This window comes from Lutra lutra, chromosome 1 (genome assembly GCF_902655055.1).
Source record: "Lutra lutra chromosome 1, mLutLut1.2, whole genome shotgun sequence".
In the NCBI taxonomy this organism is placed as follows: Eukaryota; Metazoa; Chordata; class Mammalia; order Carnivora; family Mustelidae; genus Lutra; species Lutra lutra.
The window spans coordinates 176,519,719-176,541,996 of record NC_062278.1 but is presented as its reverse complement, the minus strand read 5'-3'; the positions used below and the strand labels follow the sequence as shown (position 1 = coordinate 176,541,996).

The 22,278-nt window shown below is 42.9% G+C and overlaps 1 protein-coding gene across 7 annotated transcripts in view; it reads left to right on the top strand.

The window, feature by feature from the left end:
* Positions 1-22,278, top strand: part of ITPR1 (inositol 1,4,5-trisphosphate receptor type 1) — a 331,871-nt gene that overhangs the window by 997 nt on the left and 308,596 nt on the right. For all 7 annotated transcript variants that reach the window (XM_047746291.1, XM_047746284.1, XM_047746265.1 and 4 more), the window contains exon 2: positions 105-175. The gene's annotated coding sequence lies outside the window, so the exon portion shown is untranslated. The remainder of the gene's footprint in view (positions 1-104; positions 176-22,278) is intronic.

Sequence of the window (22,278 nt, the reverse complement as noted above, 5' to 3'; positions counted from 1 at the left end):
GGCTAAAGAAGGTGGAAGTTTGCAGTTTGAAGCATTTCTGTTAGGGGCTCGTCTTCGTAGTCTTACCCTCAGTTTTTTTTTTTTTTTTTTTTCTTAATACCTAGTTGCTGACTACGGAGGAGCAGGATTCGCACAGCTGGAGGGTTTTGGCAACAGAGTGCCTGACCTAGGTCAGGTGAGTGTAAAGCCTGAGAGCTGTAGTCAATAATGAGTTTCTGTTTTAAGTGTATTTTATGTCCTCTCTAGAGAGCCATGGAGATTAGAAGTAGAAAAGAAAAGCAGACTCTAGGGCTTGGTGTCCAAAATTTGTCACTGCCTTCTGTAAGAGCTTTAGGGAGCATTTGAGATCCAGGGGGCAGTCCTGCCTAGCACTTTTGGCCAAGACTCAGACTTAAGGCAGCCTGAAGATTTATTGGGGCGGGGCGGGGGGGGGGGGGGAGCAGAAGCCATTAAATGGAGCAATAAAAGAAATGCCCATTGATGCCTGGCAGCATGCTGATGATTTAAATTCTGAAGGATGCAGTACATTTCATCAGCCAAGATATGGAAGCAAAAATTAACTGCCTCTGTCTTTGAAAAGTAGTCACTTTTGTTTTTTTTTTTTTCTGCTGTAACATGTGTTTAATCAGAGTAGGTTGGATTGCAAGAAATGAAAGTGGTTGCTGGCAATTTGGAAGTATTAGTACTTTAAAAAGGGAAATTAGTTCTTGAAGCATGAGAGAGTAGCATCCAGTCCTTGACTTGAAGCTGCCTGAAAGTCAAGGAATCTGATGAGCCCCTCTTGTTTAGGTGCTTATTGTGGGATAAGAGTTGAGGCAGCATATCTGTAAAGATAAGCAGCTTTTGTCCACCTGCCCCAAATGGTCAGACTGCACTTTAAAGAAAGGGAGGTTTTCACAGCTGCCTATACATTACCATTGCTGCAGATTTGACCGTCACAAGTTTTCTTCTTCCGAAATGGCCAGGAACAGGGTAGACAACGGGATAACGGGCGGACAACCGGGTCTCAGCAACTTCTTTAATGTTCTAAATATTTAGCTGTTCCCTGGGCTACAATCTTTAGGCTTTTTAAATTAGAAAATAAAAGGCAGACACTTCATTATAGTAGTATAATGCTTTTGTTTCCTGTTGATAAGATCCTTAGGCATGCTGGTGGAGTGGGAAGCCTTTGGATGTGTGGGGTGTAGTTCATTCTTAGAGTTTAGTTGATTTTCATGGCTGCTTGGGTGCTCAGAAGGCCAAGGAAAGGGTTAAGTTCCCCTCTTTTGAGTAAGCTACAGCACCAAGAGAAACTGATCCATACTCTTCTCCAGCTTGTTGCTAAAAATAATACTGACACGTGAAGTACTTGTGAGCCGGATCCAGAGCCATAGAGCACAGAAACCCAGTGAGTCCGGTACAGGTGAAGAAGCTGAGGTGTAGAGAGTAGGAACACTTGCCCAGTAGCTCGTGCACAGTGGAATCAAGCAAAGTAGAACTCCTAGTTGTGGGGCTTCTTGTGTTCCACAGATGCATTTAAGCTAGAGGGTAAAGGTGAAGGGAGAAGCTAGAAGAAATGGTAAACTTATTTCTGTTAATGAAATAACTCTTGCTTATGTCCCACCAGTGATGAATGAGTAATAATATTTACCTTGATTTAAGAAGGAAATGATGTAGCCATAGATGTAGGGATAAGAGTGTGGCTACTTGAGGAGGTATTAGAGGTTATACTGACTTTGTTTTAGAAAGCTATATGCTGAAAGCCTGAATGAGGAAAGTAAACGAAACCAAACCACACCACAAGGAACATTGTCTAAGTTCAGCATTAGGTTCATCTCATAACTGAAATCCATCTCGATCATCTACATCAAGGCATCTGAGCAGGTTAAAAGAATCAGGTATTTTTCAGTCTGAATAATTTGATAATTTGAATTGCAATGAGTCTAAACTGTGAAGTATCGTTATCTTTTCATTCTTTTCATATACTCTTAAGTTTGGTTTGTGGCCAATTGTGCAGAACACTTTTTCATTTTTTTTCCTTGTGTGTGCATGCATGCACGTGTGTGTGTGTGTGTGTGTGTGTGTTAAAAGTACAGTCTGTTCTTTAAATAATTCAAATCAGAACAGAATATACTATCAAGATTTCCTTCTTACCAGGCAGGGAAAGTTCTTCATGCTATAAATGAATGACCACTGACCTCCACTTTGAGCCCCATGAAATTGTTGGGGGTTGACAATAGTATTATTGATTTTTAAACAAAGTAGTTGCCTTTTGGAGGGAATTGGCATCCTTTCTTTAGGAATGAGAGATGGAATTGTTGCTTAGAAGAAAGGAAAGATGAACCCAACAAGATAAATCTCTTGCCTTTGTCCTCAAAATATTTTCAAGTAGGGAAGACCAGGGTATTAGAGGTGGAAATGAAACTTGTAATCCAATGGTATACAACTAGCTGACTTCTAGACAAAAAAAGTTGCAGGGTTTTTAGTTCATTTATAATTATGTCATGGAAACTGATTTCTCGACAACCAGCTGTTAAATAACAAACCAAAATGAAATAATAAACACCAAATATGAACAACAGAAAACAACAACAACAAAAAATAAAAATACATCTGAAGCTAGGTTTCTAGGTCAAGCTGTCCTTGGATACATCTAATTAAGGAGTCTACACAAGGCCAGTGTCCCATCTTGTTTACTGTTGGCATTTGTAGGCTTTTTATTAACTGGAAATGCATTTAATTTTTTGGTTTATTTATTTATTTTTTATTTTTTTTAAAAGTTTTTTTTTTTTTTTTTTTAGATTTTATTTATTTGTCAGAGAGAGAGGAGAGCAAGCGAGCACAGGCAGACAGAATGGCAGGCAGAGGCAGAGGGAGAAGCAGGCTCCCCGCCAAGCAAGGAGCCCGATGCGGGACTCGATCCCAGGACGCTGGGATCATGACCTGAGCCGAAGGCAGCTGCTTAACCAACTGAGCCACCCAGGGGTCCCTTTTTGGTTTATTTTTGCTGTTTTAAGCTTTTGCACCGCTCTTTGGATGAAATCAGTTAAGGCTTGAAGTCAGTGACATGAATGACATAATTTTTATGATTCTGACCAATTTTTATAGTGTCTCTCATTCCGAGTTTATTGCTAATGAGCATGAGCTGAAAACGCCACTGAAACCGTCACCTGTGGAGCTATTTCTCCTATTGAACAATGGCTAGGGTCTTCCCTCAGCTGGACATAGTTTAAGGCATTTGGTGTGATGAATCTCTTTATGAATATCTAACACCTCCTAAAGTTGTTACTTTAAAGCGTTTATTCCTTCATTCAATAATTTCTTGAGGACCTACTATGTGCTGGGATATGTTCTAAGTGCTGGGCATACAACAATGAAAATCCTGTTCCCAAGAGGCTTAAATCCTAGTTGGGGGGAAGCAGGAATTATAAATAATCAAATATTGTATAACAGGTAGCAAGCACTACAGAGAAAAAGAAAGCCAAGGAAAGGGGAACCAGAAATAACAAATGTTGACGAGGATCGGGAGAAAGTGGAACTCTTGTGTGCTGTTGGTGGGAGTGTAAGATGGTGTAGTCCTGCAGAAGACAGTATGGCAGTTCCCCAAATGATTACCAAATGATCTGGCAGTTTTACACTGGGTATATAACCAAAAGAATTGAAAGCAGGGACACAACTGGTATTTGTACATTCATGTTCATAGCAACACTGTTTACAGTAACCAAAAGGTGGGAATAACCCAAGTGTTTACTGACAGATGAATGGATAAACAAAAGGTGGTATGTCCATATAATGGAATATTATTCAGCCTGACAAAGGAATGATATCATTATACACATTACAAGATCGGTGAAGGTTGAAAACACGCTAAGTGAAATAAGCCATACATAAAGAGGACAAGTAGAATGGTGCTTACCAGGGGCTGGGGCTATGTGGAATTTGTTTAATGGGTACAGAGTTTCATCTAGGGAGGATGAAAAAAATCTGGAAAGGGATGGAAGTTGTTGATTGCTCAGCTCTGTGAATGAATTAATGCCAATGAATCTTATACTTACAAATGATTAAAATGGCAAATTTTATCTTGCGTTCATGTATTTTACCACAATAAAGAAATGATAACAAAACAGCATAAAGGGGATAAAAGTATTCAGGAAGGGATCTCGAATGAGAGGAATCAGGGAAGGGCTCTTGAACAGTGCATCTGAGCAGAGAGCTGAAGGGAGTGAGCGGTTAGCTGTGCTGAGAAGGATGTTCCAAAGGACTGGAGCAGAAAGTGCTGAGGCCCTGAGATGTGAGCAGGTACAACAGGTTAGGGAAAGGCCAGGAGGCCAGATTGGTTGCAGCTGAGGGAGAGTGCTAGGTGTTAAGGTGGAAGAAGGAATCAGGGTCAGATCTTAGAGGAGCCTGGTTTTGCAGGTAAGCCTTAATTGATTTCCCTGAGGATTTCTTTCCTTTTTTTTTTTTTTTTAAAGATTTTATTTATTTATTTGACAGAGAGAGAGATCACAAGTAGGCAGAGAGACAGACAGAGAGAGATGAGGAGAAGCAGGCTCCCCGCTAAGCAGAGAGCCCGATTCGGGACTCGATCCCAGGCCCCTGGGATCATGACCTGAGCTGAAGGCAGAGGCTTAACCCACTGAGCCACCCAGGGGCCCCTCCCTGAGGATTTCTTAACTGTCTCAGAACTCTTAATGTTCTCTGCCTCCCTGAGCTACATTCTCCTTTCTCAAGGGACTGGTGAGGCTGGCAAGATCGCCTACTGAATTCCAACTTAACTGGGAGGGGGGTCAAACCCAGATTTCTAGACAGTCTCGTTAATTACATGGCTTACCTCAGATTGTAATCCACTTTAGTAGGAAGGGAATATTCTTTTTGGTTTGGATAACGAAGTTTAAGAGCCTAATGATATTCCTGGTGGTTTTTCTTCAACACAGACTTTGTGTACTTTGCTACCACCCCCGTCTGTCAGGTCTCATTTTACAGAATTACACAAGGAGAACTCATGCTCTGCTTCTAGCATCACCCTGAGGGGATACGAAGTTCCACATAAGTGATTCTCTCTGATAAGTGAAGTGGACCCCTTTGTGTGTATTGATTTATAATGTACATACCTGTTGTTACTTAATTGCATAAGATAAGCATATTCAATTAAAGTAAAATAGTAAGAAAGATAAACAATAAAACCAAACCAGGCAACCCCAGTCCCACCATCCAAGGTGAGCGTTCCAGACTCCTCCACATCCAAGGTGAGGGTTCCAGAGTCCTCCCATGTATACATATATACAAATTACATGTATGTTTAAATTTCATAAAAAGGACTTGTACAGTACTTCAAGTTTGGTACCTTGCTGTATTGCACTCGATCCTGAAGCTCTGTTCTTATTAATAAATAGACACATGTGCCTTCATTTTTCTGAAGGTGCCTATACCTTTGAAGAGATTGCCTTTGAGTGGTGACATGGATGGCATCACTAGGGTAAAAAATTATTCAGATTTCTTCATCATTATAGAATCCAAGTTTTCTTATACAGTTTATACTCTAAAGAAATCTGAATGGAAGGTAAAGCACTCTTTGAAAGTTAGCTATCTTATTGTAGGGATAAAGCCTAGTAATCATTCATTTCAATGCAGAATTTTTTTTTTTTTACATTTCAGTTATTTTATTTTTTTAATTTTTAAAATTTTTTATAAGCATATAATGTATTATTAGCCCCAGGGGTACAGGTCTGTGAATCTCCAGGTTTACACACTTCACAGCACTCACCATAGCTCATACCCTCCCCAATGTCCATAACCCAACCACCCTCTCCCTACCCCCCTTGCCCCGGCCACCCTCAGTTTGTTTTGTGAGATTAAGAGTCTCTTATGGTTTGTCTCCCTCCCAATCCCATCTTGTTTCATTTATTCTTTTCCTACCCCCTAAACCCCCCACGTTGCATCTCCACTTCTTCATATCAGGGAGATCATATGATAGTTGTCTTTCTCCGTCAATGCAGAATTTCTTATCTCTTCTACAGGGTAACCTAATTCTCTGGGGTAGGTAGGGCCAGGTACTTTTTTTCTTTGCCCTTAAAAGGAAAACTTCACTGTAGAAAATTTGAAGTATGTGTAATAGTGAGATCTTAGTATAACAAATCCCTCTTTACTCATCACCTACCCTTCATGGTTATCAATCCATGACTAATCTGTGTTCACCTGTATTCTGATACACTCTCTCCCTCCTGTTGGGTGAGTCGGAAACAAATACCAGGCATACCAGTTCATCTGTCTTTTAGTATATATCTCTAGTATTGGGGTTAAAAAAAATTGTGATACTTTTATCCACCTCAAGGAAAAACAAATTTTTTAATTAACTCTATGTTCTCACTTCTTTCCAACGTGTGTAATTGCATATATACCACACGTGCATACAATATAATATGTATACATCTAGATAATGTAATAATAATATATAGGCATATTTAACAGTATGTTTGAATTAGGATCCAAATAAGGTCAATACATTACAAATGGTTGATGTGTCTTTTATTCTGTATATTTCCTCTACACCTCTTTTTCCCTAGGCATTTTGTGGTTGTTACTGAAGAAACTGGGTGATCTATTTTCCTATAGTTGAGATTTTGCTCACTGCATCTGTGTGGTATAGTTGCACATGTTCCTCTGTTCTCTGTATATATCATATCTGGTTGTTAAATGCAGAACCTTGATCAGAATCAGGTTTTTGGGGGGGGTGCACTACTATTTTCTTGAACTTTATTCAGGGGAGTATGTGATGTGTGTGGGTACGTCTTCTTGTGATATTAGCAGTCATGGGTGTTCATTTCCTTAATCCGTTAGTTCATTTGGACTTGTAAAAACTCCTATTTTTCTTTATTCATTCCTTAGCTGAACTGTTTTATAAAAAGAAATTTCCTTCCACTAAGTTTTTTATTCCCTGGGGTATATAGTTCATGTAACAAAGACAGAATCTGTACTTAAATTTCTTTCTGTATTTTACCAGTTTTCAAAAATATCCAGTTGATTCCCTACCATGATACATGACAGTGGTTCTCAAGGAGGTGACACTGGGCAATATCTGGAGACAGTTTTGGTGGTCACAGCTAGGGTGAGGGTGCTCCTGGCATCCAGTGGATAGAGGCTGGAGATGCTGATAAGTAGCCACAGCACATCGCCTAGCCCTGCCGCAACATGGAACTGTCTGTTTCTCAGTAACAGCCATGCTACTGGTGAGAAACCCTTATCCTAAGATGACAAATCGGTATTTTGTTGTTGTTGTTAATATCTTTATGAACTGGTGGACTTAAGCATATTTGATATGTTTCTATTTGTGTAGCTATCCTTCTTGATGATCAAAGTGTACATTTTTGCTGAGCAACTTTGGCTATTCGGATTGGTTCAAAAAACACAACCCTAGTAGTCTTTGATAGCTTTCTTGATTTTGATACGAATGTTCCAGGCTCATCGTCTATCTTTCTTATCCCAGATCTGGAATCAGCCTTTCCTCCAAGGAGCCATAGATCCTTTGAGAGGGAAATGGTGTTTAGAGACCTCTCCTCAGGGACCCGAGAGGTATTCTTATTCTCCTCCTACAGGTCAGGAAACAAATCTAAATGAGGAAAACTTCCAACCTGAGGGCTTTCAGTGGAAGTATTTCCAAATGTAATTCCAAAATGTAATCAACACATCTTTGCCTTTTAAAAAAGCATCCTGAATGTACACAAAACTTTCCATTTTTGGTATGGGTTATAATCTTAGTATACTGGTATCTTAATACCGTTGTCCCCCCCAGATGAGCAGGAATGGTATTCTTGTTCTGCACACATGTTTTTCATACTGTATGGCACCCCATGATGAGGTCCCGAAATCATTTTAGTGGGCCTCCATCACAGCTTTTTAATGGAGTGGGGTAGAATAGAAAACGTCAAAGCGTTATTGTATGGGTACTTGGAAGGAACCGTGTACGATGCAACGAACACTCCCCCGCCCTTCTCTGTCTCTCTCTCACACACAGTGAGCATTGGGTTGTAAGTGTAGTGTACTTCTTACTGTGGGTTGCAGTCCAAAGTTTGAGAAATGTTGTTTTACATTTTTATTCCTCCATATGTGTTCATCACACCAGCATCACGGGTTTCCACAGTGAGCTCCTTAGAAATGTGGACTCGGAGGCCCCACCCCTCACCCACTGAATCAGAACCTGCCCTCTTAGCACAGTCCCCTCTCGACTGAACGCTCTGTGCTTTTTCAGTACTTGCCTTATTTTTACGGCTATTTTTTCCTGGCTGGGTCTCACCTGTCAAAAGTGACCTTTGTACTTGCCCCTCGCAGTCTTTCCATTTTCAGTGAACTGGAAAGATAGGCGAAGTCACCCACTGAAGGTGAGCATGTAGGCCTGGCAGGACCCTTTTTGACATCTGGGGGCTTTCATTTGGGGACTCTTTTATTGGCAGTTTCAGGTAGAGCTAGAAACCAAACAATACATGTAAAACCTGCTTAAGGCTGGGGAGTCCCAAATATGAACAAGGCTGCGTTTTAATATGATGCTGTCACACTTTGAGCAAGTTAGGTTTTATAATGTTTTATGACCTGTCCACTTAGCAGAACCTGTGGACTGCTTGATAGAATGTTGCCTTTCAGAAAAAGATGGACATAGGGGGGCGCCTGGGTGGCTGGTTCGGTTGAGCATCTGCCTTCGGCTCAGGTCATGATCCCAGGATCCTGGGATCCAGTCCCTCATCGGGCTCCGGGCTCAGCAGAGAGCCTGCTTCTCCCTCTCCCTCTGCCTGCCCCTCTGCCTACTTGTGATTTTTCTCTCTCTGTCAAATAAATAAAATCTTAAAAAAAAAAAAAAAAGATGGACATAAAAAACATCACTCCACCTCCAAGCTTCTTGTTGTTTGTTTGCATTTCAAGAGGAGGTTTGTCTGGGAAGTGTTTTTTGTCCCGCTATAACAGTTTCAAAACGTTACTGTGTGCATGTTTCTGAAGAGAAAAAGCTGATGCAACACCTAGACTTAGGGACGTTCACTTCTGTGCCTGTGACTGTGTCTGCTTCTGTGTCTTTGCCCACATGCTTTCTGCCCTGCTGTCCCCGTCCCATCTCTATCCACCTTGCCAAATACTTGTGTTTCCAACCCGAATCCTTCCTTCCTCTTCTGGAAAACCTTTCCTGATCATTTGAAAATCTTTGTGATTTGAAACTCCCCAGCACTTTATGTCTCTTTTCCTTGCGGGCTTTTTGATTTTTAACCTACAAATGCACCTGACAAATAGTTATGTGTCCACCAAACCATTTGCCGAATGAAGTTACTTATCTCCATGTTTTGTTTCCCTTTGAAGGATGTAGACTGCTGGTCAGAAGAATCTAGTTTTTTGTACGCCTGCCCTGATTAAATATTTCTTGAATTGGCGGTTTGCTTCGAAAAGGCCCTTTTGCTGTGGAGAGCCGAGTGAGGGCTGGCAGACACACGTCCAGCAACTCCTTTTGGGAGCTTGGGAGATGTTGCTCAGAACGGTTCTTGGGAGGGCATGAGGCACGAGAAATTGTTGAGTGTTAGTAAAGCAGAGGTAACAAGCGGGTAGCGAAAGGAAGCTGCTCTCAGGTTGTAGTGGTACTGCCTTGCTGAACCGCAGGATGGGCCTCCAGATGTCTGAGTGTTGACTGTCTCCTGGGTGTGGGCAAAACATGTCACATCTGTGCTTCTATTTCCTCCTCTTTAGAATAGGTATAAAAATACCTGCTTTGGGTCATTGTTGCCAAGTTGTAGAAGAATACATGCTTGCAAAAGTCTTGCAAAACAAAGGCTCTGTCCTAGAGGAGTGGTTCTCAAGCGGTGGGGTGAGTTTTGCCTCGCAGGGACTCATGCACTGTCTGGAGACTTCTTTGTCACAGCTGAGGGAGAATGGGTGCTCCTGGCGTCCAGTCAGTAGAGGTCAGGGATGCTGCTAGACATCCTGTGATACACAGGATGTGTCCTCTACAACAAGGAATTGTCTGCCCCCAAAGGTCAGTAGCCCTGAGGTTGAGAAGCCCTGTCCAAGAGTGATTTTCCCAGACTGCGTGAGACTTTTCTCTCTCTGAGGATGTTAACCTTTGATTTGCTGGTTTTATTTGTTTGCTTGCTTTTTGTTTTTTTTGTGGTTCAGGTTGTGAACAGGGGGGTGTCTCTTCAGGCTGGGGCTAACTTTAACTTTTTAGTAAAATAAATACCACTCCCCTTCCCCCTCACGCCCCAAGTACTGGCTTTGGTTTCTGGAGCCCCGTGGTCTATTAGCTTTGGCCAGGACATGGCTTTGTGGCCTACAAGAAGTCCTTCAGGCTTTTTTGTTGTTGTTTGTTCTTTCTGCCTATAAAATGAAGAATTTTAGCTAGATGATCTCTATCCACCAAATACAAAATGTTCTGACTGGCAACTTTGAACTTTGGATTGGCTTCTCTTATGTTGGCCTTGGACGACAGGAAACACGAGAGCCCAACGTCAGAATTGACATCTTTTCTCTAAAATAACCATGTAGATGTTGTACCTGTCTGGAGGACAGGGTATTTCGTGGGCACGTTTGTGAAAAGGCAAGTAGGTTTATCTCTGTGCGTGTGTATCTGTTGTGTGTCTAATGAGCAATATTCACACTAGAGAGTTGCTCTGACCCAAAGGTTTACAACTGCTGTTTCTGAGATGGTCATAGAGGGCCCTGCTTACAGTTGAAACTTCTGAATTGGTGACTTCCTTTGGGACTGTCTGAAAATGAAAGCAGAATGCAATTTTCTATCCCCCCCGAGAGAAGTGCTTTTTGCACAAGAATACATTATCCCTTGATGGGGACACTCTGCATTCCTGAGGACCATCTGAGGAACCACTAATTGAACAAGAAGGCAAGGAGGGGGCAGCACCGTAAACGTGTATGGGGGTGGGGAGGGGGAAGCTGCCGGCGGGGTTGCCAATGCAAAAATACTGCACTGCTCATCCTTGTTTCACCATAAAGATGATATCGTCAAGAGTCTTTGCTCAAAGGAAGTTCCAGAATTAACCATGAGAGTTCCTAGTCACAGAAGCAGAGACAGTTGTAAAGAGAATCTCTTTCCTTGTCTTGGAAGAATCAACCATAAATGTTGTAGAAAAGTTTTCTCTTCCCTGTATTTACAGCCATATTACCATATATGTACCTGGGTGACGGCATCTTAGGGGGAGGCTTGTGTAGAAGGAGTGTCCTTGGCCTCCGGCCAGAAGATAGATCAAATGCTGGCAACTCTTCCTTTTTCTGGGCACACTCTTGTTTTCCCTCTGAAAAGCCTTGTGGTTTGTCTGGCTTTGCCCTCCAGGGGGCTGCTTGCCCTGAAAACGAAGTGTGGCTTTTTTGTGTTTGGTGGCAGCTTTGGCCCCCAGGTTTCATCTGTGTTTCCGGGGGACTAGCTGCTGATGGCCTCCTGAACCTCCAGGCGCTTTTAAGTCTTCACGCATGAGCCCTCCCTTTGCTGCCTAGTTTAAAGGAAGTCTTGATTTTATTCTTTTTCAACAATCATTTTTAAAGCAAGCAGCAGTAAAACCAGCACTAAGTCTTTGTCAAAGGCCCTCTGTTTTTCAGGAGGTGGAGGTGATGTGGAATGCCAAGAAAGAACAGAGAAGACTGATGGATTTCCATTGGCTACATTTTTTAGCAGAAGAATCACTTTCTAAGTGCACTGTGCTTTGAGGCCAAGTGGCAAAACTCACTGACTGAAGGGTAGACCCAGAGGGGCCTATGAAGGTGGGATCCAGTCATTCCTTCTTCACCTGGCTGTACTTTGGTAGCCTGGGTCTTCCTGGGAATAATGGGGAGAACATTCTGCTGGAGTTGGCACTGATAAATTCAGATGAGTGGATTTCACAGTGTGCCCCTTGTCTATATCCACTCGTCGTGTGGAATTGCTGGTTGATAGGGTTAATCCTCAAATAATTGTAAGTGCTCAAAAGTTTAGTAAGAGTCATTTATGGGAGTTGAAAATACAGCAAGTTAGCCAATAAGAATCATAGCAAACAGAGGTGTTTGCCGTGTTTTACTTCCTATGAGCTAAGTAAGCCCATTATTTTCTTTTATACATTTAATCCTCAGCACAACTGTGTGAGGCAAGCTCTCATGATCCCCGTTCTGCAGATGAGGAGACTGAGTTCCAGAATGAGTAACTCGGTCAAGGTTGTAAACTCCCTGTCACACTTAGAATAAAAGGCAGACTTTTCAGCCTGGCTTGGGAAGTCCCACTAGCCCTGGTTTCTCTCTTCTCTGACCTTACCCCACACTTTCTTCATTTCCCATTAATGCTCCAGACGTTGTGGCTGGCTTTCTGTTTCTTGAACTTGCCAAGTTCTTTTCTTCTGTAGAGCCTTTGTACTAGCTGTTGGCTTTATCTAAAATGCTCTTCCGCCTGATTGTTTTGCATGACTGCCTCTGTCTTGACTTTCAGGTCTTAGCTTAAATGTCTAAGCTTGCACTCTCTGACCAGACAAAAGTTAAGTTGTCACACGGTCATATCATCCAGTTTCAATTCTCTGCCTACTACTTAACTGCCTGATGTGTCTTGCCTGTCAACAAACTCTCCTTCATGAAATATAGGCATCATGAGAACAGGGACCTTGACTGTCTTCTTTTTACTTATATATCCTGCACACCTAGACTAGGAATAGCACATAGTAGGTATTCAATGAATGTGTTGAATAAAAAGGGGGTTTCAAATCAGGGGGTCCTCTCTAAACTCCCGCATGTTGTATGTTTTGTATTTTAATCCTGTTCTGTCCAGTTTTTCATATTAATGAAGTATGAGTCCTAAGCCCAAAGCCAGTGCCAAACCAAAACTTAAAATTTATAGCATTTTTCAACCTTTTGGGTCTCAGAAACTCTTGACATGCTTAGAAATTACTGAGGACCCCAATGAACTTTAGTTGATGTGGGTATAACAGTCCGTATTTATCTCATTAGAATTTAACACCGAGATAATGAACTACTGAGACAACACACACACAAAAATAAGCCAATCACACAATAATGCAGTAACGTTTTGTGGGGAAGGAGGGGGCAGAGGGAGAGAGAGAATCTTTAGCCATCTCCACACTCAGTATAGATCCCGATGTGGGGCTCTACCTCAAGACCAGGATATAGTGACCTGAGCTGAAACCAAGAATTAACCTACTGAGCCATGCAGGTGCCCCAGTAACATTTTTTTAAATGAACGATAGCTGTATTTTCTAAAATAAAAACAAAAATTAGAGACTGGCATTGTTTAACACTATTGCAAATTGTTGGCGATCTGGCTTAATGGAAGATAGCTGGAGACGCATATCATATACCTGTTTCTGCTTTCAGTCTCTTGAGACAGCACATGTCTTGCAGCCTCTGGAAAACTCCATTGTCGTGTTGAGAGATGGAGTGAAAAGGTAAATAGTGCATAGGTGTTATTATGAAAATAGGACTTTGAAGATCCTTTGAAAGGTGTTGGGAGCCCCCAGTGGTTTCTGGGGTGTCATTGGGAGCCACTAGCCTATAGGATAGCTAGATAATTTAAAGGCGGGTGGTGGTATGGAACAAGTAAGAGATGGAGAAGTTGAAGGCTTAGGTAGCAGGATGTAATTGATTATCCCTAAGTCTGGGTTTTGTTTAGAAATATATGCATGGGGATGTATTTAAGCTGTTTCTGGGGGAAAAAAAGAAAAAGAAAAATTGCTTCCCCGTAAAGGACCTCCTGAGTTGCAGAGGACACTGAAAACTTGGAAGCTAGTGGTATTTGTCTGATGTTCACCTTTTTCAGATGTGCGAGATTATACCAAGCATTGTAGAAGTTCTGCAATGGGATGGGTCATTAAAAAATAATAAATCTGGGTTCTTCTCTGTGTCTGAGAATAGTAGCTTCCAATATAACTCTCTTTATAGCTACTACTCTACAACCTTACTTAGTTCTCCTTGTAGCTTTTGGACTCAGATGTTATGTTCTCTAATAGAAATTAGATTGTTTCAGTGCTTTATTGGTCTCTGGTTCTGTCACATCTGGTGTTAAAGACATCAAAGTAGAAGCTGTTAAAAATAAATGAGATATTCCCTGCTAGCCAACTTGTTTAAGAAAGGCAAATGATTACAATCCAGGCCACTGGGGAGTATTTTGAATGTCTTGAGTGATGTATGTAAGGTTGTCAAAGCTAAGATAATTGGGTGGTCAGATGTTGGAGAGCTTGGAGCTCAGGGAATGAATGGTCCACTGGGCGGGGGACAGGTGTGGTGGTGGAGGGGTCCTTAGTTCCCAATACCAGTGCTTGGAAGGACCTAATTTAAGGGCAGTGTCAGTGGGGCTGCCCCACCCCCCTGAATTACAGCCCCAAGGGCCAGGTGGCTTCATCTTAAATAAAGGAGACTTGCTTCTGTGTGTCAATAAAATCTTCCGGTCAGACTATTTGGGTCCCTGGCTTTGGGGTCCATTACCTGGTGTAAATAAAGGCTTCTGATTTTCTCCCTTGCCTGTGTAGGATTACGTGATACCTTAGGTAACTTCTTGGTTAATGAAAGTGTTCTAATTTTGTCTCGTTTCAGGAGTTGCTAACTTTTAAATTCTGAATTGTGTGTAGGCGAGAATTGAGATTTTTTTTTAGAAAAACGAATATAATGCAATTAGTTCAGTGCCTACAGGAGAAATAGATGGGAAAAATCACAATAAGTGAGTTTTCTGCCACAGTCAAAGCTTTTAGCAATAAGAAGAAAAAAATCAAAACCTATCCTAATTCCTGAAATGAATATACTTCTTTTTCAGTGAGGCTGTGATTTAGCCCTCCTTAACACCAAAATAGAGGAGGTTCTAAATATTGAATTATTTCTTTGAAGAGGTTTCCACCTCACCTCCTCCCTTCCTTACACAGGGGCCTGGTTTGGTTGTTAGGAGTGGGAGTGGAGTTGAGGTCTGGTGGTCTTGGTGAGTTTGGGGGCCAAAAAGCAATAATACCTTTGATGACCTGTCCAAGTATCACCCACCTCCTAGGCTTACAGAGCACTGAAACCTTTCTGGGACTTGTGTTTATTTGAATGTGTTTCCAACAGTGTTGACTAAGTAAGAAGCTTACATCAAGTAGAAGAAGGACAAGTTATGGGCAGAAATGAGTGAAGGCTTTGGAGCAAGAAAAGTGAACTTTTTCCACTTCAGTCTCATTCAGAAATACAAAAATAAGTATTTAGTAAGGGCCGTATATTGGGCTGAGCATTTGTGTGGATTATTTGTTTTACCCCTCAAAATGAGAGATGGAAAAGTTCCCTTGTCCCCTTTTCTTTGATTCGGATGATAGAGCTGAAATTCAGAAAAGTTACGTCAGTTGCTTAAGCACGTGAAGCTGGAATTCAGACTCAGGGGTTCTGAGTCTATTTCTAGCCTTTTTGGACACACAGGGACTGGTCAGTGGGGTAGGGGTAGTTTCTTCCAGGGACAGAAGTTAGATAATTTTTTTCTGACTCCAAATTTCTCATAGCAATCTTTTTTTTTTTTATCATATTAATTATTTTTATTAACATATAATGTATTATTTGCCCCAGGGGTCTCATAGCAATCTCTTGAAAGGGTCTAACAGAGCTCTGTTTTCTATCCTTGCTCCAACAGTATAAACTTGATTTTCATTAGTTTTAGGAAAACAATCACCTAAAAATACTTCACGTTCTTTTAGGTAATAGCTAATCCAAATCCCAGACACTGGGATTCAGTAGGAAAGAAGAATTCTCCTGTCATGTTCTCATGGCCTGATAGTCTAGTGTTGAAGACAAGTTAATAAGCAAACCAGTGAATAAGCAATTTTTGGATAGTGGTAGTGTCCTGGGGTAATGAGGGTACCATGTGGAGAAAAGTGTCAGACAGCAGTTACAGATTATCCAAGGCACCTGGCACTTTGGGGGATCTGGAGAAAGTTCATTGTGGCCAGAGTGTAGAAGGCAGAGAGAGAGTACAGAGAGATGATGATGAGGAGGAGGAGGTAGGCAAGGACCAGATCATGAGGACTCCCAAGGAGATTTTGGAATGTTTTAAGCAGGGGAATGACATGGTCTGATTTATGTATCTAAAATATCATGCTGGGGGTGGGGGGCGGACAAAAAACCACCAAGCTGGCTGTGTGTGTAGAATAGATTGAGGGGCAAAGAAAGATTCAAGAGACAGTCTTTATGCAGCCCAGTCAAGAAATGATCCTGGCTGGGATTTGGGTGGGGGCAGAAGAGTTCCAAAGAATTGGAGTATTCAACAGATAGACTAAAACTTAAAATCAGTGAGATTTGATGCTCAGACTTCATTATTTGCTAAATATTTACCAGCACCTACCACCATGTGCTAGGCATTGGTGATCGGAATAAAACGTTATACAAAACAGATCCCCAGACCAACCGATCTTGGCTTTAACTAGGATAGGGGTTGGGATAGGGAAGAGCATGAGCAAACGTTCTGTGGCAGGGATAAGGAGAGGGAAGACAGGCAGTGCCACGGGCTTTGAGGTGGTAAATGACATGGTAGGGAGAAAGAGAGATGGGGCAGACAGGTGAATTTTTTCTGGTACATTGAGATGCTGTTGGTATCCGGGAGCTGAATCCCAGAAGTTGTTGGCCATGAGGTACAGATTTAGGAGTCATAGAGAAGTCATGGGAGTCAGCAGAGGGGACAAGATGACTGGAGAGGGTGTAGAAAAGGCAATGAACAATATAGATTCTGAGAAAAGAGGTTTTGAGGACCAGTACCTCTGGTTTCTGTTCTTCAAGGATCTCTCTGACTTTGTGTGTTTTTATTCCCACCTTTCTTTTGAGTAGAAGCAAATGTCCCTTTTTGTTCTGCATTGCTCAGGGAGTGGTTTCAGTGGACAGAGAACTGAAGCTGTGCCCGAGGGCAGCGGGAGGCTCAGCAAAGCCGCTGCACCTCACAGAGGCAGCAGTCCTCCTTCTCTGCCCAGGTCAAGCCACTTTGGGACAATCCCATTTTAAGAGGTGCATCAGTGTGTCAGAGCAGGTGGTGGGGATCCAGTAATAGCCTTCGGACATTGCACGCTTCTTTCCTGCAGGTGCTTAACTGAGTAGTTTCTATGCATGAACTTAGTGAACCTTCTGACAGCCTGGTAAGGGAGCTACTCTTCTTCTTTTTTTTTTTTTTTTAAAGATTTTATTTATTTACTTGACAGATCACAAGTAGAGAGGCAGGCAGAGAGAGAGGGGGAAGCAGGCCCCCTGCTGAGCAGAGAGAACCCGATGCGGGGCTCGATCCCAGGACCCTGAGATCACGACCTGAGCCAAAGGCAGAGGCTTTAACCCACTGAGCCACCCAGGCGCCCTGGGAGCTACTCTTATTATCCCCATTTATGGGTGGGGAAAGGGAGGTTTGGGAAGGTTACAGAACAGGCCTACGGTCCTATAGTGATGAGGTGGCAGAGCCAGAGTCCCCACTTCTGCCGGCGCTTGGGTGTGGAATGCTCTTGAGGCCCGGCCATGTCAGGAACCAGGGAGGATGGTGATGCTCTCTGCCAATAGAAGCAAAGTCCTTAGGAGGTCCGAGAGCATTCACATTGTGAGAGGGTTCTGAGCATCATGGGACAGATCAGTAGCAAAAGTTCTGGGAGGGGGTTTCTGTGTGGAGCAGGGTTGGGGTGTTGGGGGGAAGGGGGGAGGGATGTTTTCTAACTGGGCTCTCTGAACCTGAAACCATCACTTGAACTTTTGAGCCCTGGAGTACTGCTGGATATTTAAGCAGAAGCGAGGCCATCCATAGGAGACACAATGGGGGGATTCCATTATTGGGGTAAGAGATGGAGTTACATGTTGTATAGGTTGCCTCCAACCTTTGTGATAAGATTTTGTATGTTTGGAAAGCTCAGAGTGCTCTGAGATTGGAATTTGAGCATAATTCCATACAGTTGAGATTTTTCTTAATAGGTGAATTAGGGAGAATAATTATTTTAAAGTAAAATACATTGTCACAGATCATCTAGGAGTTCATTTGTTTGGATACCCACCTGACTTTTTGTTTTTAGGTTTTATTTATTTATTTGAGAGAGAGCAAGCAGGAGCAGGGCTGAGGGGAAGGGGGAGGGGCAGAAGGGGAAGCAGACTCCCTGATGAACAAGGAGCCTGATGCAGGGCTCAATCCCAAGACCCTGAAATCATAACCTGAACCAAAGTCAGACACTCACCAACTGAGCCACCCAGGCACTGCCCCCCACCCCAACCTGTCTTTAAACAGAGGATCCTTTCTTTTGCTGGGTTTAAATTTTGAAGCCCTAGGATCTTCCTGAATTCCACTTCATCTCATTAAAAAATAATAAATAGCATTAAGGAGTGAAAGTCTACCAGTCTCTGAACGAAGCACTTTACACGCACTTTTTCATCTGTTCCTTACAACAATCCCTGTAGTTACGTGTTATCCTCATTTTCCAGATGAAACAAAAGCAGAGAAGTTTAAGTGGGCCGGATCGCAGTGTTGAGCTAATCATCATCATAACTGGCACCCAGAGAGAAGTTTGGATCCCCTGAGCTGATCCCCTGAGCCTTCTCATAGATGTTGTGGGACCAGCGCCAAGTTTATTAGCAAAGAGCCCTGGGTGTCGATACAGAGTTTGACGTCTCAGGGTCAGGCAGATGGCAGGTTGGCCCTGGCTGTTTTTGTACTGGGGAGGTCCTCAGTCATTGTGTGGACAATATGGGAACACCGGGTCCAGCTGTGAGAAGTTGGCCAGCACAAATGGTCCAGGATCCGATAAAGAGACAGGTTCTCCCACCCTGTTCTGAACAACAGGAAGTCTTCTTTTTTTTTTTATTTGACAGAGAGATCACAAGCAGGCAGAGAGGCAGGCAGAGAGAGAGGAGGAAGCAGGCTCCTCGAGAGAGCAGAGAGCCCGATGCGGGGCTCGATCCCAGGACTCCGAGATCATGACCTGAGCCGAAGGCCGTGGCTTAACCCACTGAGCCACCCAGGCGCCCCAACAGGAAGTCTTCTAAAAGATTGCTCCCAGGCCCATCACACACTGGCTGATTTTCCACCTCCTCCCCTCCAGGCTCCAGAGGCCTGTTCTGTTCATTTTCCAGGCCTTTGTTTTTCCTTCCATGATGGCAGGTGATGGCCCCAGGACCTCTCCTCCGTCTATCCCTTGTCCTCGTCCTCTTTTTCCACTTAACTAATGGTAGGTGAGAGGAGAACTCCAGAGCTTCCAGCCAGACTAGCAGGGCTTCTGCCCAGTGCCTTTTGAGGGGACTTATGTCTTGAGAACCTTGGGAAAGAACTACACGCCCCCCTCCCATTTTCAGTTGTTTCTTTAAAATTGGGACCTCTGGCAGATTGCCCATTTAAGGATCATTAACTTTGGAGGATGTCCTGATTGTTTTCTGGGAAAAAATGTAAAATATGGCTAAAGTTTATTATTTAGTTGTCTACTTAATAAACATGGTCAGGAAGAAGGTTAATTTCTTTTTTTCTGACTTAACCCAAGTGTTATATGGCCATGGTGGAAAAATTAGGAAACACCAAAGTAGAAAAAGGAGGAAATAGAATTGTGCATAATACAGAAAATCCGGTCTTTGTAATCTTATCACCCAGAAAATAAGGATGGTTGACATGTTAGTCCGTGTTCCGAGGGTCATTGTTGATGAGAAGCTCTGCTTAAGAGTCAGGTAGACCTGGGTTACAGCCTGCCTTGGGCATCTTCATTTCTGTGTATCTTGGTTCCCCAATAATGAAATGAGAATAATAGCAGTACCCATGAGGATTTCGGTAAGAGAACATTTGTAAGTGTCTTAGCACAATGGGGGGCATGATGATGCTTGATGAAAGTTAGTCATCATTATTAGAAATGGTAACCCTGCCAGGCTGTGCTAGAGAAGCACTGGGTGTAGACATCTGTGTCAGCGATCAGCTGTGGGCACTGAGTTCATCACTCCACCACTGAGTTGTTTCTGCTGCTTTCCATGACGGGCCTGGGATCTTTTAGTCAGGTAACCAGGTGGTGAGGAAAGTTAAGAAGACTAGGGTCACACTGCTGCTTCCTGGCCCAGTCTCCACTAGGGCTAAATGGTCCAAAGGACAGAGTTAGTCACGCTAGACGAGGCCCTCCCGATGGAGCATGTACCTGAGCTCCTGTATCCAGCACTCACCTGTGTCCTTCCTGGAGGCCCAAGTGTGAAGACACCAAGTTGGTGTGACTCCAAATTCAAACAGAACTTATTTTCCGAAAATCAGTCCCAGAATTATGTTGACTTCCTTACCCTTTATGATAAGTCTTGTAAGTATAAGCATATAAGGGAAATATTAGTGCCCTTAGTGTTTTTCATTTGTGCCATTTTTTTTTGGATGTTGTTTAAAACATGGGTTTGCCTTTGGGCATTTAGGAAGAAATGGCAAAATGATAGACGATTCTGGAGCGTGGAACTTGGCTGGCAAATTGTCCCTCTGTGCATGATTTGTGTGTCTATAGATGCTCACTGTTTTGTTTGAGAATGTGTTCTCCTGTGCTTTCTTTCTCTAGGTAGAAGTTCAGGTTCAGTGAAATGGTCTTTGTCTTGCCAGGTCTGGGTTGTTTGGAGGGATTGGTTTTTTCCTTGTAGATTCTTACAAGCAGTGAACTGAGGCTCATTTTCAGTTCCTTTTCAGCACCTGGTAAGGAGGAGACATGCTTTCTTAGCTTTCCTGATGATCATTGCTGCACAATTTTAATGGAAAGCGAACTTGGTGCCCAGAAAGCAATTTCAGGAGAGAACACTTTTCCATGGCTTTGGAGGTGAATGATTTCTAGGCAGAACTTGAGCAAAGGCATTGGAAAAGATGTTTAAGGGGCTCTGGGTTTGGAGGAGAGATCCTGGGAAGACCTGGTTTATCCTGTGCGTCTACACCAGATGCCCAATGAAGCCATGAGGAGTTAGCTGGGGTCCATACCCGTGTACTATCTTCCCAAATAAGTGAGCTTGGTGTTTTTTTATTTTTATGTGTGTATGTATGTCCATCTGTTTTTGAGAGGAGTGGCTGAGGGGGAGAGAGAGAATCTTAAGCAGGCTTCAGGCCCGATGCATAGCCTGATGCAGGGCTCAGTCTTGGACCCTGAGATCATGACTTGAGCCAAAATCAAGTTGGGGGTTTAACTGAGTGAGCCACCCAAGCGCCCCTAAGCTTGTTTTTTTTTTTTTTTTTTTCTTTTAAAGATTTTATTTATTTATTTGTCAGAGAGAGCGAGGGAGAGAGAGCAAGCACAGGCAGACAGAATGGCAGGCAGAGGCAGAGGGAGAAGCAGGTTCCCCGACGAGCAAGGAGCCCGATGCGGGACTCGATCCCAGGACACTGGGATCATGACCTGAGCCGAAGGCAGCTGCTTAACCCACTGAGCCACCCAGGCGTCCCCTTAAGCTTGTTTTTTAAAGGTCAAATTAGTTTAACTATTTAAAAATTAGTTTTTTGGGGCGCCTGGGTGGCTCAGTGGGTTAAGCCGCAGCCTTCGGCTCAGGTCATGATCTCAGGGTCCTGGGATCGAGTCCCACATCGGGCTCTCTGCTCGGCAGGAAGCCTGCTTCCCTCTCTCTCTCTCTCTGCCTGCCTCTCCGTCTACTTGTGATCTCTCTCTGTCAAATAAATAAAATCTTAAATAAAAATAAAAATAAAAATAAAAATTAGTTTTTAACTATTTAAATGGACTCCCATTTCTCAATATCAATGGCCTTCAGGAAAGCTATTCCTATGAGTCATGTCAGTATTTTTGTTGATACTTGTCTGTGTGTGTGTGTGTGTGTGTGTGTGTGTGTGTGTGTGTATGTGTATGTAATGATTTCTGGGCTGTGGAGAGATTTCCTGGAATTTACGAGCCCTTTCTAGGACTAGCCACTGGTATTCCTGAGGGGGTTCTCACCCGGCCTAAGCCGCATTATTCTTCCTGCCCTGACATGGTTTGGACCAGGTGCTAAGATCCTTTCTCCCCCTGCAAGTGTTTGGGTGAAGGAGAAGAAGGAAAGAAATTGAAACAACATTTGGATGAAGTGGGTACAGTTGTTGAATTTTTAAAAGGCCACTAGAGCTTTGTGGTATTTGTTACTAGGTTTCCTTTTATTAATTTTGTTGCTTTGGTACCTCAGCAGAGGCACTGCCAGACCCAAGTTTCATACCAGGTGTTTCCTTCTGCCTTCACATTGCCTGAGGCAGATTGAGTGTGTTAATGTTTTATAAGTCAGACTTTCCAACTCCTTAATCACTGCAAAGTTGTTGGCTGACTTCCCTGCAGTCTTTAGATTTGCTATTCATTATCGAGGGTCCTCACTTTGCAGAATCGGATTTGGGTGTGGTTGTGTTAGAAACCGGCATTATTG